A 15167-nucleotide genomic window follows, 5' to 3' on the forward strand; every position below is an offset into this window, starting at 1 on the left:
TTCTTATGCAAAATCAGAAAGCACTGACTGAATAGTAAAAAGCTTATGATGCTCTGTGGTTGAAAAACCCAGAATATTCCTTAGGTTTGAGTTCTGTCCTTTGGTTTCTTGTAGTTTGCAGGCAAAAGAGACTCAAAATTATATAGTCATGATGCAGAGAGGACAACATAGAAGTTTTAAGCTGTGTATGGTGAGGTAGACAGACACTTGAGTAAACCCATTTAGTACAAAATGGTGACCGCGGGGCTGGGTGTCACTCCGTGGCAGAGCGCTTGCCTGACGTGAGCACTGCCCTGGAATCCATCCCAGGACCATCCTCCCTACACGGTCCTCGTGCAGCTTCCCGCTTCCCTCTTCTGCCTCCCCAGGTGCCTCGATGTGAATGGAACCGACCTCACAGAAAGAAGGTAACAATGAGCGGCCGAGGCATCTGTACATCTGTGGCATGGCCTCCCGCCCGCCTTCCGTGACGCCAGCAGTGCGAGCTGTGGGAACATGTTTTTCTTGACCCTAAGTAGGCAAGGATGCTTGACCCCTGGAGCCTGGAAGGTGATTCAGGAAAAACAAAGTGATTAAGACGTTAGCATACACGTTTGCATTTCAGTCGATCTCTTTAGTTATCAGTGTGAGTATCTGGATGTTGGATTTTCATTTTCCTACTCACATATATCCATATGTCTTTGTGGGTGTTGACAGAATCTATGCTCAGAACAGAAAGAACGAACACACTGATATTTTCACATCAGGATTAGGAGTACCATTCAGAAGAAGAAATAATTTAATTATGTCTACGTCCATGAAATAGAACTACAGAAGTCAACTTTTCTCACAGGGATTATGCACTATGTTTATGCTAAAGACTGCACCACAACTGTGACTTTACTATGTCTAATCAGTCATAAATCTTTCTCCTCTCCTTGCATTTGGGTAGTTTGATATTAACTGCTTCCTACCCTACTTTTCAATTCTATACACCACAATTTGGTATCACCGAGTCCAATTCCAGAAATCATACTTTTCCTGTCGGTGGATCTGTGCGATATTCTCTGAGGAAAGTGAATGGTATTTTTTAGAGCTGCCAGATGTCCAGTTCTGAACCAGGCTGTCTGGTATTTGAGCTCTCACACTGTAAACAAACTTGAGAGAGCTCTGCATGCAGCTATGCCAAATATGTCCTGATTCAGTAACCTTGCCTTTTCCATGGCACAAGCTGGGTGGACATGTCTGCCCTCCGGGTCCACGGTGGCATTCTTGCAGGCTAGCCCAGGCTACCAGAGCTGAGTTCTCTGGCACTGGGCCATTCAGGGTAGAGCCTGAATTCAAGTTCTCACTGCCTTCCCAGCAGGGAACAGGCAAAGGGGAAATAGGTTCTCTTTCTAAACTTGGGATTCACTAGAGAATGTTTTCACTTTTCTTGTCCAGCCTGTTTTGTGGTAAAGAATGAGTGATGACTTCATTTTAAAAAATTGGTTTCTGTAAATCAAATCCTCTCCAGAAGTTTAAAGTGTTTCTTTTTAATTTAAAAAATTAGTTTTCTTTTTAGTATTTTATTGTAAACATGAAATGTCTGGCAGTGGCTAGTTAAATTAAATATCCATGTACTTGTTTACCCTGTAATTCTGCTCAGGGCTTTGGTACTAAGGAAATCACACCTAGTTCCTGAGGAGGCAAGGACATGTGTTGTGACTTTCTCGTGAGGTGTGATGTTAGAAGTCTCTGACGTCTGTCTGTGGGAAAGTAAGCTGGTACAGTCCAGAGGGCACATGCTGAGGGGTAATTAGAAGCACACACTGTAATGTGGATGCTATGAAAATCATAGCGCGGAGTGTAAAAAGTGAGGAACAGGATACACAACAGTACCATTTATGTAACCTGCAGTACACCAGTCTAGAATACACGCAGATGTGGACATTTCCAGACACAGTACAATGGCTGCTCGTAGGAGGTGATGGACAGGGGTGACCAATGGAGGTAAAAAGGGGGCACCGGTAGCTATGTACATCTAAAGCAAGAGGCATCTCCACTCAGAGCACTGAAGTCCCATCCATAAGGGGAGAATTTTAACTCTAAGGAACTCACAAAGTTACAGGTGGACATGTCTGGCATCCTGGCCAATTTCTAAGGTAGCAACTTATCTATCTTCTGTCTTCTATCAATTATCTATGATCTTCTATCATCTGTCTATCTATCTACCTAGCTTCTACCTAGTATCTACTTTATCCTCTATCTATAATGGTCCTTCTGTACACATACATACGAATCTACTTCGTTTCTCTTTCCAGTCTTTCTTTTTTGGTCCTTATTTGCTGATAATGGGGAACCACTTTGAAATATGAGAAAATCAGGCCAACTGCACCCCCATTTTGTATTTTCAGCTTCCAGTTTTGTGAATAACACTGTTATTTTCACTGTGTGGAGGTTTTATGACATTTATCTGCACTTTGCACTGAGATCAACACTCGCGAGCCTGGTTTGTCCCTCGCTGACTCCACAGCACTTACTGCTGCTTGCCTTCTCTTTCGCGGTCGACTTGGACAGAGCTGAGTTGGCCTGGAGTTTTCCTGCACGTGACTTATTCCCGCTGCCTGCCTGAGTCACCATAGCATTCTTTCCTTTCCCTTCAAGACAAGTTTCTTCACCCTGAAAAAAAGTTGAAGTGTTGATCAACTGTTGAGAGTTTCTTTTGCTGTCTTGCTTTTCTTGTCGTCTTTTAAGTTTATATATAGTATTTATTGATGGTTCCATCACTTTTATTTCATAACTCTTTTTACTTGAGCTTTGCAGTTTTTCTCAGGCCTGTGCATATCACTGACTCTGTTTTCAACAAATAGCTTTTCCTGTGGCCTGGGCACCGCAGGGACTGGGAGCTCGGATCAGAATCTGAGTAAACTGTGAGATGTCACAGGCCAGCAACGAGAGAAAAATCCTGTGGGGTTTTCCGGAGACTGGTGACAAGATGGCACGGGGATGACCAACCCTGGGAACGTGAAGACAGACTCAGCTGCCAGCAACAACCGGTGCAGCAAGGTTTGGTGTTCATGTTAAGCAAGTAAGAAATGCTTTCTCTTTTCCAGAATCTACCAGAAGCTTCTTTGGATTTATTGGCCAACACAAACCTGTAGGGATGACATTGTAATTGGGTTAGATTATCCAGGGAGGATGTTCAGTTGTGCACCCAACAGGAAACTGCCCGAGACTTTGGAAGAAGGCTTGCTGAAGGAGAGATACCCCCTCCCCAGGATTGCACTAGGGCCTCCTTTGTGTCAGGCACATGTGCTTACGCTGAGCTACATCCTACTCGAAGGAAGACCCCAGACAGCAGGAGGTGGAGTGGGATGGTTTGTTAGCTTTTGGGAAGTATGAGATCTCAGAATGAAGGTTCTGTAAGACTAACCTTGGCAAAATTAGCCAGAGCCCCCATAAATCTCCCCGAAGATTTTGAACACTTAAAATTTTCCTTCATAGTCTTGAAAGCTATACATTTTCTGTCTTTTGATTTTAATAGTTATCCATACACTTTAAACAGTCTTTAGTGTATATTTTTCTAGGAAAAAAAAAAAGGACAGAAACACAAGTTAACTTTAGATATTGCTGGAAAAATACACATTGAAGATCTTAAGCTAAAAATGTTGGTAGGGCTGGTGCAGCAGGCTCTGGGCTCCGGGTTCCAGTCCCAGTACCTCAGAAAATGCATTGGTTGCTACTGCGCTGAGTGACAGGGTGCCCCAACATTGCCTCCTCGGGGATCCCTGTATCGCCCCACGACCCAGCAACTGAAAGTATGATGCCTCTCGCCACAGGGACCGTGTCCGCTTCTGAGACCAGTGTCCACCCACAGGACTGTGACAGTCACATGAGGGTTAATGGCTTTGAATTATTACTCTTGACATTTTACTGTCTTTTTGTTTGTTTCTGCTGTTGTTAATGACGATAGTAGTTAAAAAAATTTTTTTGGTGTGTGTAGAAATGCAGTCCATTTTTGTCTATCCATCTCAGAGCCAGGAACTTTGTGAATATTTGCTGATGCTCTTTGGTCTACATAACTAATCACATTGTCTGTGTATGATGACCACTCTGCTGCCTCTGCTCCATGTGTGTACAAATGGTACACGCATGTGATAGGGTGTACTATTGTCAACAAACATTTATTTTTCCCCAATCCAGGGTCCATGGCTGGGCTGGCATTTGCCATATCCAAACAGAGGCTGCAGACCTGTGTGCCTGGTAGGGCTCAGCCTGTGAAACTCACAAGAGACCTCTAAGTCCCCACGAGCGCCGCCTGCAGTGCGAGCCGCAGAATCCTGAGCCCCGTGGAGCAGGAAGGACCCCAAGCTTCGGCTCAGAGCAAGCCCAGATGAGGCCAGCCAGACGTGTGCAAGAGGAAGGGATTGCCACACCCCATCCACATGTGGAAGCCAGGTTCTACAGCACTGCTGCAGCGAGACCTGACGTGCACTGAACCGAGTTCCCTCTGCCCACGCACAGGCTAGGTTGCCAGGAGGGCAGGGAGTGGTGTGGTGGGGATCCTGGTCTGGCCTCTGTGCTTAAAGAAATACCTCTAAGGTTTTATTGATCACTGAACAGCATTTGCTTTCTATGTCCTGCGGCTACATTTTTCAGGTACAGGATGTCTTCTTTAGTCTTAATTTGAAAGAGGTTTTTTCTTTTTTTAAACATGAAAGGAGCTGAATTTTAGAAAATGTGTTTCCATATTTGTTGATATATTCTATATTTTATAAATATTATGAATTATATGCATACCGTTTCCAATGTTAAAATACTCTTGCATCTTATTATAATGTCATTTTAAAAATGCTACATTTTATTTGATGGTGTTTTATTCAGAAAATTTGTATCTAGGTTTATGTATGATGCTGACTTGTAATTTCCGTTCTTGTATTTTCTTGCCTGGTTTTGCTATCATGATTAAAATAGCTTATTGGACTGAGTTGAAAAAAATTTTCTCTTGCCACATAAAATTAAAAATACCTGTTTTGCTAGCTAACATCATAATGAGTGGGGAAAAACTGAAAGCTTTTCCTCTATGATCTAGGCCAAAACAAAAATGCCTACTTTCACCATTTTAATCAACATAGCATTGGAAGTTCTAGACAGAATAAAAAAGAGAAGAAAGAAAAGGATCTAAATTGGAAAGAAAAAAGTAAAAGTATCTCTAAAGATTCCACCAAAACGATACTAGAATTTTAAATGAATTCAGTAAAGTGGCAGAATACAAAATCAATATACAAAAATCAGTAGCATTCTATATGCCAACAGCAAGCTATCTGAAAAAGAAATCAAGAAAGCAGTAACATTTACAATAGCTACAAAAATACTTAGGAATAACTTTAACCAAGGAAATAAAAGATCTCCAGAATAAAAACTATAAAACTTTAATAAGAGAAATTTAAGTAGGCACAAAGAAATGGAAAGACACCTATGTTCGCGAATTGGAAAAATGAACATTGTTGAAATGCTCATAATATCCAAAACAATCTACAGATTCAATTTAAGACCTATAAAAGTGCCAATCATCCTCTTCAGGAAAAAATTCTAATATTTTTATGCAACCACAAGGATTTCAAATGTACTAAAGCAATCTTAAGCAAAAAGAACAAAACTTGAGGCATCATCTTGTCTTCAAAATAAACCACATAATCTATTGAACCCCAAATAGGCTTTTCCCATGAGCGATTATTTCCTAGAAGATGCCTCTAAAATTAAGAAAAGATAATAATAAACAGGGAACTACTGCAATTTTCAGATATCATGAGTCAATAGTTAACATCAGTTGGTTTCTTCTTAGGAAAAATAAGAACTGATAACTCTATTTTCTCACCTTCCTTCCCTGCCTGTTACCTTCCAGCATTTGTTAGTTATACTGTTTTGTTCTGTCTCAATGCACATTTCATTTTGCAACACAATATCTGATTATTTAAGGTTAATTCCATAATTAAATGGAGTTAGCTCACCACATGTCCTTAGCTATAGTTCTTCCATGCCTGATGCCTTTATTTTAATTCATCTTTTGGGGGTGTGATGGAGGCTGGAATTTTTATTTTTGTAGTGCTGGTTCCCATTTAGTTAATCATGCTGATGACTTGTGCAGGAAATTTAGCAGTTTTACTTTTCTTTAATAGATAAAAAAGCTTTTATTTCTAAAATGTGGCTTAATCACACCCACAATGTGCTAGGCTGGTCTTGGAATGGACCCTGCACCACTGAGCAATCAGAGAAGGCACAGTCAGGGCGCCCAGTCCTGGGCACCAAGGTGTCAGTCCTCTGGCAACTCAGTCTACAGTTTTTCCTCAGCTGCTTTTTGTGATGTCCAGTGGGTCATGCTGTAATGCTCTGTATGACAGGTCTGACCTTGAGGAAGAATGGCAGCCCACATCCTGTGCTTTTATGGGCTTAATGATACGGCCTGGCTCGATGACTTCTAGTGGTGGTGAACTTTTGGAAGGTCCTCTGGTGTTCCATGAGTACCCTGCAGAGGTCTGGATGGTCCTTTCAAATTGCTGATGGTGAGTGAATGGGTATGGAAGCACTGGTACCTGAGGAGCTGCTGCATGGATGCTGTGCTTCGCATTGATAATCACTTTTGGTAAATGTTAGTCTTGCAGGACCTTCAGGGGCTTTAACAAGATGCCGGCGTCTTTTCTGGGCACTGGGGTTCAGGCCTACGCCACCCCACTTGCCCCAGCGAGGCAGCGTCAGGACCACATCCTTTGGCTTACTTGTCCTCATAGCCTCCCTCATCTCTTTCAAGAAATCTCTAATTACATCACCTCCAGCAAAAGCTTCCTTTATCATTTGCTTTAGGTTTCTCTCCTCTTCATCTTCCAATTCCTCTATTGCTATGGGAATGGCCCAAGACTTCACGGAAGGAGATTTTGTAGTTAGGAGGTTCTGGAGGTCAATCATTTGCTCCTTCTTTTTTTTCCCCCCCTTAGGAGTCTAGTTATTTGGGTTTCTCTTCACTCATTCTCATTCTAACAAAGGTCTGGGAAGCTCCTTATTTTGAAAATATTCTTCTTTGCCCAGATCTTCTAGTTCTTCCAGAATCTACACTTTCTCTGGCCTCTGAAGCAACAGATTCTTCTTCTAGGGCACATTCCTCTCTCTGGATCTGAGGAAAGGTCCCTGCTGGTCCCAGTTTCCTGGCATGACAACTTTTTTGTTGAGTTTCTGATTCAACACCCTCAATTTGGATATGTTCTGGCTGCTAGAATCTTTTGTTTCTTGGCTGCCCACTGGCTCATCCTGGTTGATCTCACATCTTTTTCTAAGGAATCACCTTTCCTGAAATTCTTCCAACAGAATTTCTTTCTCTGCTGGTGATCTTTCATCTTCCTCACTTTTAGAAAACTACTGGACAACAGGCTCAGGTAGTTGTTCAGGGCCTCTCTGGATTTAATCTTCTTTTGTATTACTGTTACAATTCCTAAGCATCCAAGGATTTGGCCCATCTGCACACATCTGTGCTTCATTCACTAATCAGGGACAAGCGGGTCCTCCTCTTCAGCACTGCTCTCCTCTTCCTCACTCTCTGAGATTACCTGGAGTTTCTGGGTCAGTTCTTTGTTCTCAGCCAACTGTTCTTGCACAGGTTAGTGAACCTTTTCTTTCTTTATAATTCTTTGAAACTTTTTACTTTTGATTTTCTTCTCTCTTTGTGCCATGGATTCATAGACTGCAAAGCCCGGGCCCTCTGAAGCTCTGCTTGGCGCATCTTAGTCTCTTCCAGGCTCATAGCTTTGAGAGGGGTTTTGTCCATGGCAGCCAGTAAAGGGTCTGTCACTGACTGCTTGTTTATAGGAAGGAAGTTAAAAACTTCTTGCTCCAGAGGGGTTCTTGCCTTCCAGCCCCTGAGGACAAGTTCAGAGGGAACAAAGGCTGACTGTTCCTCCAGGGGAAACACCAACTGCTCAGCCTGCCGATTCTTGAGAATAGTCAGATCCCGTTTGTTCGGAGAGGGCTTATGATGTTTCACTGAATGCCACTTCTGTGGATCTGTTCAATTTCTTTGTTAAGGGGTAATCCACAGTTGTCCTGGAGTTAACTCTCTTCTGCTTTTTCACAGCAGCCAATGATTATGAAGTTCTAAAAGGCTCAAGAAGATCTGAAAGGACCAGCTTTTCTCCTGATCCTTTAGAGCTCACAATGAAATCTGATACCTTCCAAGTAGCCTCAGATGTCTCAGCCAATTTCCACCTGTTCGTTGTTTATTTTTTTTTGGTACGGGGAATCGAACTCAGGGCCTTGCGCTTGTGAGGCAGGCCCTGCCCTACTTCCACCTATTCTTTTCACCAAGAGAACCGACTGCTTTCAGAAGCTGGTGATGCTCTCTCTCCATCTCTGTCCCCCGTCTTCACGGCACTCAAGGGGAAGCTGCCTCTGAGCCCACAGGCTCTTCCTGCTGGCTTCAAGCCATGAGGCCCTCGCAGCCCGGACTGCGTCCGTCCGTCCAGGCAGCCTACAGCCTACATCAGCCGTACGGGCTGGGCGGAAGCTCTGTCCTGATTGAGGAACCAGATTTTTGTTTCATGGACTTCCTCCATTGTTTTTGTTTTAGAGTTTACCGATTTTCACTTTGATCCCGTCTTAGTCCATTTTCCATTCCTTAGCTCACATCTTCACGTGTGGCAGATCAGCCGTCACCAGTCGAAAGGTTCCTGAATGGGGGAAAGGAGGACTGAGAAAATAAGACAAAGAGACAGAGTCAGGAGGGCTCCCAAGACCGAGCTTAAGGAAAAAGAAAGACACAGAGACAGAGTCGGGAGGGCTCCCTGAGACCGAGCAAGCAAGTTTATTTTCACCTCTCTTTTATACACTCAGTGAGTTAGGTCATTAACCATGACCTTTATCCAAAACACCTGCTTCGTTGTTTACCAGTTCTTTGGGAATTCCCCACCCTCATGGGCTTCCTTGTTTCTCGGGCTTACAGAACATTCATCACGTTCCAGGACAGTCTAACTCGGCAAGGACGTGGTTCCTCATAACATAGTCTCCCTGCTCTGTACTATGGAGGGTAAGATTCAACATGGATCCTCTATGGCTAACACCGCTCTCCACAGCTAACACCGCTCTCCACATTCAAGCCCTCGGGTACTGGTGTTGAAGGATAAGCCCAGCCTCCTGGGTCCCAAGAAGTCCAAGTGGGGTGGCGCCGGAGGCTCAAACTGGCGGGACCCACTTTGGACCGCCGCACAGGGGCATCGCCCGGCGCGGGCCGCGACTCCTACTGCGCATGCGTGACGCCGCGGGACCTGTACCGCGCACGCGTGTGCCTGGAAGTCTTTCTTTTGCTTCTTGGTTCATTTTATTCAGCATAGATCCCATCAATACACCGCCGCTAAGATTATGGTTTCTAGTTCTCCAGGCCACTTGCTTCTGCAAATTAGGTTCATAGTCACTTTTATGTCTTTTCCTGAAGCATCTACTTTGAATGTTTCCGGTTTCATTTGTATCCTCAAGAGTTGACGTGAAGCTACTCAGGTATGCTTTCTGTGCATTCTCCTGGTGCTTGAGCAGCACTGTTATTACTTGTGCCGTCGAGGCGGACTGCATTGGAAGAACTGATAACTGACCTTAGAAAGGCAATCAGCACTTCCTTTTGCACTCTCGTTCTCTGACAAGGGACTAGAATCACTCTCTTTTTTATCTTTTTCTTCCTGAATGTCCTCAGTAGATGCTTTCCTCTTCTGGCTTCATCCGTAGACAATGAATTATATCCGCGATCAGACTGGCCACCTGAGAGAGTTGTTTGTGATAAGTGTGCGTGTTTCCTTAAAGCTCTTTTGAACTGTGCTACTCCTAAAACAACATTTCTTACTTTTGTCCAGAGAAAATAGCCACTACGACTTCTTGAAGGCCACGTATTTTCCAAAACAGCCTTATTATAGTGCCTGAAATTCTTGAGAGTCGGTTCATTGTTTTGAAGGTATGCTCACTGGGTGTCTCCTGGAACGCATCACATTTTGCTTAGATACCTGGAAATATTTGTGATACTGCAGTTTTGAACCCAGTTGCAGCGAGATCTTTATAGGCACATTCATTGTCTTTTGGCATTGAATGTTGGTATGGAAAATGCTAAATTCTTTTCCTGAAGTTTTATTTGCTTTTTCTGACTAGAGCACTAAAGTGCTTTTTTTTTTTTTTTCCTTCTTTTTTTTTAAGAGATGGAGTGAGGGTCTCATATGGTACAGGGTGGTCTCAAACTCCTGGTTTCTTGTGATCTTCCTGCCTCAGCCTTCTGAGTCGCTGGGACTTCAGGCACATCACTGTGCCTGGTTTTGAAGATTTATTTCTTTATCCTTCACAGGTAAGCTTAACAGGTATAGGTCTCATTATTATGTGCCTGCTATTAAATTTGTATGGCAGGAAAATTAAAACAAGTACATATTTGTCCATATTATCTGCTCTGTCTCTTTTGTTTGCTACTTCTGACTGGTCCTATGACCAATGACCTTTATGTTGGATCATCTTTGTCTCCATATCAGTTAGCCTCCCATACATATGTGTATATTCATTCACTGGGATGACTTTGAACCTTCCTCTAGGTGTGCAATAACATCTAATTTTCCCACTGCTGGTTCAGGCACACATTTTCTTGATGTCATGATTGTCTGGCTCTAAATGTGCTTCATTAGATCTGAAACACTAAACATTTCTTCAGTCATATTTTCTTCCATATGAAATACCAGGCATAGTGCAGCTCACTCAACTTCATGATCTTATTTTTGCACTATTTTACTTTATTTTGTTGTTCTGGGGATCAAACCCAGGGCCTTTTGCATGCCTTGTACCACTGAGCCACATCCCAAAGCCGCCACTATTTTATTGAAATCATCACTTGATTACTTTGTTTTAGAATGCAATTGTGGAGAGTTTCCTTTTGTTTTCTTTCTGTGTATATTTCTCGTTTAGGCTGGAATTTTTACCTTTTGGTTGATAATGTTTCTTTTTAGAATAAATCTATTTTTCTGTTATATTTTTACGTAGTTTCTCTACCATCTGATTGGTCTGTCCTTTTCTACAGCTAGCATTAGAGTTTCAGTCTGGAGTGTCCGAAGACCCCAGCTTGGTTCTTTTGGAAGATGGTGGCTTTAGATCACTGGGTTGTGCCCTGGGAGGGGACAGGGCGATGCTGGTCTCTTCCTCTCCTTTTACACCCGGGGATGAAGTGAACAGGTTTCCTATTGCGTATTTAGTCCACATTTTTCTTCATTCATCCATTGATGGACTTTAGGTGAACTTTTGTGAGGATACTAGAATTGGGCTGTTTCACAATGCAATTTCGGTTTACTGACTTAGCCAGAGGGGAGCTACCTGTTGATATCATGGGTAAAAATACAGTAACCATGCCTGGTACACAAAGAACTTCAGATTTGTGTTCATAGTCAGAGCATGGTGAAGTTTTCTCGCTGACAGCCACAGAATGATTCCCGTTTGGACTTGAAATCTATTTTGCTTCCATTGAGCAAGTGCTAAAACTAACTCCTGAGATCCCCAGGAGCCCCGAGGCCTCAAATCCTGCTTACTTCTGTGTGCTCCTGCTTCCTTTTCTGCTTTACCTTATATTTAGAGATTGACTGTAAATATTTTTATATCCCACTCAACATTGGTACCCATTTGGAGTGGGAGGGCTTGAGAGATGCAGTGTCTCTGCCTTGTTGACACCAGAGAGCAGATAGAGGTAACAACACAAACTCAGGGCCACAGGATGATGAGACCAGAGCTTGGGAGTGATAGATGCACACTGATATGTTATATTTTAGGCCTATTTATATAGAATATATTTAAAGATAAAGGAGATGTCTACAAAAATGAAGTACATGAAAAAGAGTGGAAAACAGCACCTCATATGGGGTACTGCCATTAAGCCTGGAGGAGAATCAGAATAATATTGAGGAAAAAAATAAAAAAGAATTGTTTTGGAGGAAAAAGGGAAAAACACTTAGCATCCTGGGAATGGTGCATCTGCACTACCAGGGCATGAAGCATCTCGGCGAAATGGAACAAGGATCAGTGAAACCATCCGAGTATTTGCCAAAGGGCCAGATGTTCCTTGTGGAAACATTTACCTACAATAACTGGGCCTTTGGGTGCATTATGCCATTTGCCAGGAAGTGATCCTACTTACGTGTGGTGAATAAATGTCACACCACACCCCTCTTTGCAAAAATACTTTTGTGATTCAGGAACAAAACTTTACAAGGACATTCATAAGCATCACTTAGTTTTTAAAAGCACATGTGTATCTTATTAGGGTTTTTTTAAACTTAAGCTTTGATTTGACTATTGCTTAAAAGTTGGAAATTTTTGTGAGAAAATTAATGGCTAATATTTATAAACATTCTTCAACTTTCCAGAATAAAGTAGTGAGGGAGTCAGAGTGGATGGTTAGACATGTTAAGCATTGTGTTTAATAAATTTGAGGGCTGGGGCGTAGATCAGTGGTAGAATGGGTAGAATGCTTGGCCTTGGGTTCCATTCTCAGCAGAGAAAGACAAGGAGGGAGGGAGGGGGAGAGAGAGAGAGAGAGAAATTTATTTACGTGTTTTTTTAAAAGTCAGGAAGTATATAGACTCTGACCTATACCTGACAGTGAAATGAATCCTCAGGTTCGTTAGCTCACTTTACAGCTGACAGGCGAGGTATAGAGGGACCAGATGTTTTCCTTAGCTATGGAATTAGTCCGTGTATAACATCACCATAGAAACCAAGCTCTTCTGTCTACACACAACCTTACAATCTTTACATGAATTTTTTCCAGTTTTATTCATTATCAATTTATCTGATTCTGTGGATGTTAATTTTTTTGGAGGTGCTGGGAATTGAACTCAGGGTCTCCCACATGCTATACAAGTGCTGTACTGTTGAGCTACACTCCAGCTCTAATTTTAAAGAAATCAGATGTGCCTGCGAGTTCTTTGATTTTTATGTTACTTTCTCTTTATTCATAGCATTTGATGGTGCTGCCCATCCTTCCTTCCTCCCTTCTTCCTGAAGCTTGCTTGCCCCTGGGTTCCATGGAGTCACATCTTCCTAATTCTTGTCCATCTCTGGTCACTCAGTGTAAGTGTTTAAATCTGTGCCTCCTCCTGAGCTGTCTGAGGTACTGCCGTCCCCTGGGCTGTCTGTTATAATCATTTCCATTCCTTAATTATCAATTCTCTGCCAATAGCTCTCAGATTTTCATTCCTAACCCTAGCATTTGCTGTGATATTGCTGCACCACAGTTTGCCAACCCTTCAAACTCTGGGAGGGTGAGGCAGGACTTTTGCCCAGTTCAGGCAACTTAGCAACTTAGTAAGACCTTGTCTCAAAAATAAAAAATAAAAAAAGGCTAGGGATGTAGCTCAGTGTGAAGGCCCCGGGTTCAATCCCCAGCACAACCAGCCAACCAACCAAACACATAAACAAACACCAACTTAGTGTGTTTACAGCTGCTTTCAGTACCCTGGAGGACAAGTTTCTTTTTCTGTCCTCTGGTTTTGATTAATGCTACCCACAGCATGGGTAGAAACCCCTGCATTGTCTTTGATTCTTCCTTCTCCTTTTGGGCAGTAACTGATTTCTTTAGTTACGTCAGATCTATTTGTTAAGTACACCTTGCATCCTATTTTCTTTAAAGAAATCTATATTACTGTCATAGTTTAGGCAATTAATGTATTGGGCCTGATAAAATCACAGTCTACCGTCCCTCTCCTCCCAGTCATTAGTATTTATTGTTGCCAACATCCTTTCTGGAATGCAGCTTGCAACATGCTTTTCCTTGCTCAGAGCCTGTTAAGCTGCCATTGTCCACAGGGGAAGAACAGACACCTTTCCGTGACTTTCCCAGCTGTGTGCTCAGATTCCCAGCTGTAACTGCAATTCCATCTCCATCACACATCCGCTCTGCAGCCTTCTTACACTAGAGCTCATATGCCTTCCTCGATCCATGCATTTTGCACTAAATTTATGAATGCTTATTGGTTTCTTAGCAGTTCAGTGGGTACTGAGTGCAAAGCTTATTCCTTTCCAAATGTCCCAAATCTTCTCTGAACTTTGATAGTTGCAAAACCACAGTGCAGTCTTCCTGTAGTGGAGGATGCAGGCAGGACGTGCAGCAGGGCAGCAGAGGGAGAGGCTTGCAGGCCAGACCGCCGCACAGGAGGCTGGCAGGAGGTGACAGCTCACCCACTGTGAGGATGAGGTGGTGCCAGGCCACACTCAGCTGTGAGCGGAAGGAGCCAGCGCTGGGATGGCACTTGGTGAAGAAACAGCTCTGAGAAGGAAGGCAGTAGGCTCGGCACATGGAGGCAGGAGGTGAGACTTCTACCCAGGATGGGCGCCAGGGAGGACGAGCTGCCAGTCAGTCAGCACGGCTGTCGGCTCGGCCCAGGTAAACTCCGAGCCGGTGTCAGCAGGCTCAAGTGAGGGGAGCAGGGCAGGGGTCACTGCAGCTCAGCGATGCCGTGGGACCCACATCCTGCCTCCAACTTTCATCCCTCACTGTGCGCACTCTGCCTTGTACACTGAACTTCACACGTGTCCGCTGCAGTTACCGGTAATATCTGAGTATCAGTGCTTTGTTTCTCCATCACATTACAGGTTTTTATTCCAGGATGTAAGTTTAGGGAACAGCTTCATGTGGGACATAGCAATGTATCAATCTCAGAAAGGAAAGAAAGAGACCAAGTAGGATCATGGGATGATTCCTCTTTCCTTTGTTCTCTTTTCTTTTTTTTGAGAGAGGGTCTCACTGTGATGCCCAGGCTGCCCTTGAATTCCTGGACTGCAGTGATACTCCTGCCTCAGCCTCCTGAGTGCACCATCCTTCCTGTTTCATTCAAGGGCTCTTAAAGCTCACCTTGGCCTGGGTGCCTGCTTTATCCCATTGCCCAAGGCAGGTCATGTGGTCCTGCCCTAGCAGCTGCATGTAGAAGTTCCTTCCCTCACAAGGACCTTGCAGATCATGTGGCAATGGGTAAGGCTACCTCACCCTCAAGAAGATGGCAGCAAATGATGCAGTAGTGTGATCTTGCACACATTCCAAAATAGCAAAATTATTCCCCAGAATTACCTTTCACAACTAACATCAGGATCAGGATAAGGGGCCCAGGGACTCCTCATCTTTCCACCACAGAGCGAAGATACATTTGCAGTGAAGGATAGGT

The 15167-nt window shown here is 43.4% G+C and overlaps 1 pseudogene; it reads right to left on the reverse strand.

The window, feature by feature from the left end:
* Positions 1-5228: 5228 nt before the first annotated feature.
* Positions 5229-8017, reverse strand: LOC101722181 (U3 small nucleolar RNA-associated protein 14 homolog A-like; annotated as a pseudogene).
* Positions 8018-15167: the final 7150 nt, after the last annotated feature.

The sequence above is a fragment of the Heterocephalus glaber genome, unplaced genomic scaffold (assembly GCF_053883595.1).
Source record: "Heterocephalus glaber isolate CG9 unplaced genomic scaffold, H.glaber_assembly_v1.0 deba00001472, whole genome shotgun sequence".
Lineage (NCBI taxonomy): Eukaryota > Metazoa > Chordata > Mammalia > Rodentia > Bathyergidae > Heterocephalus > Heterocephalus glaber.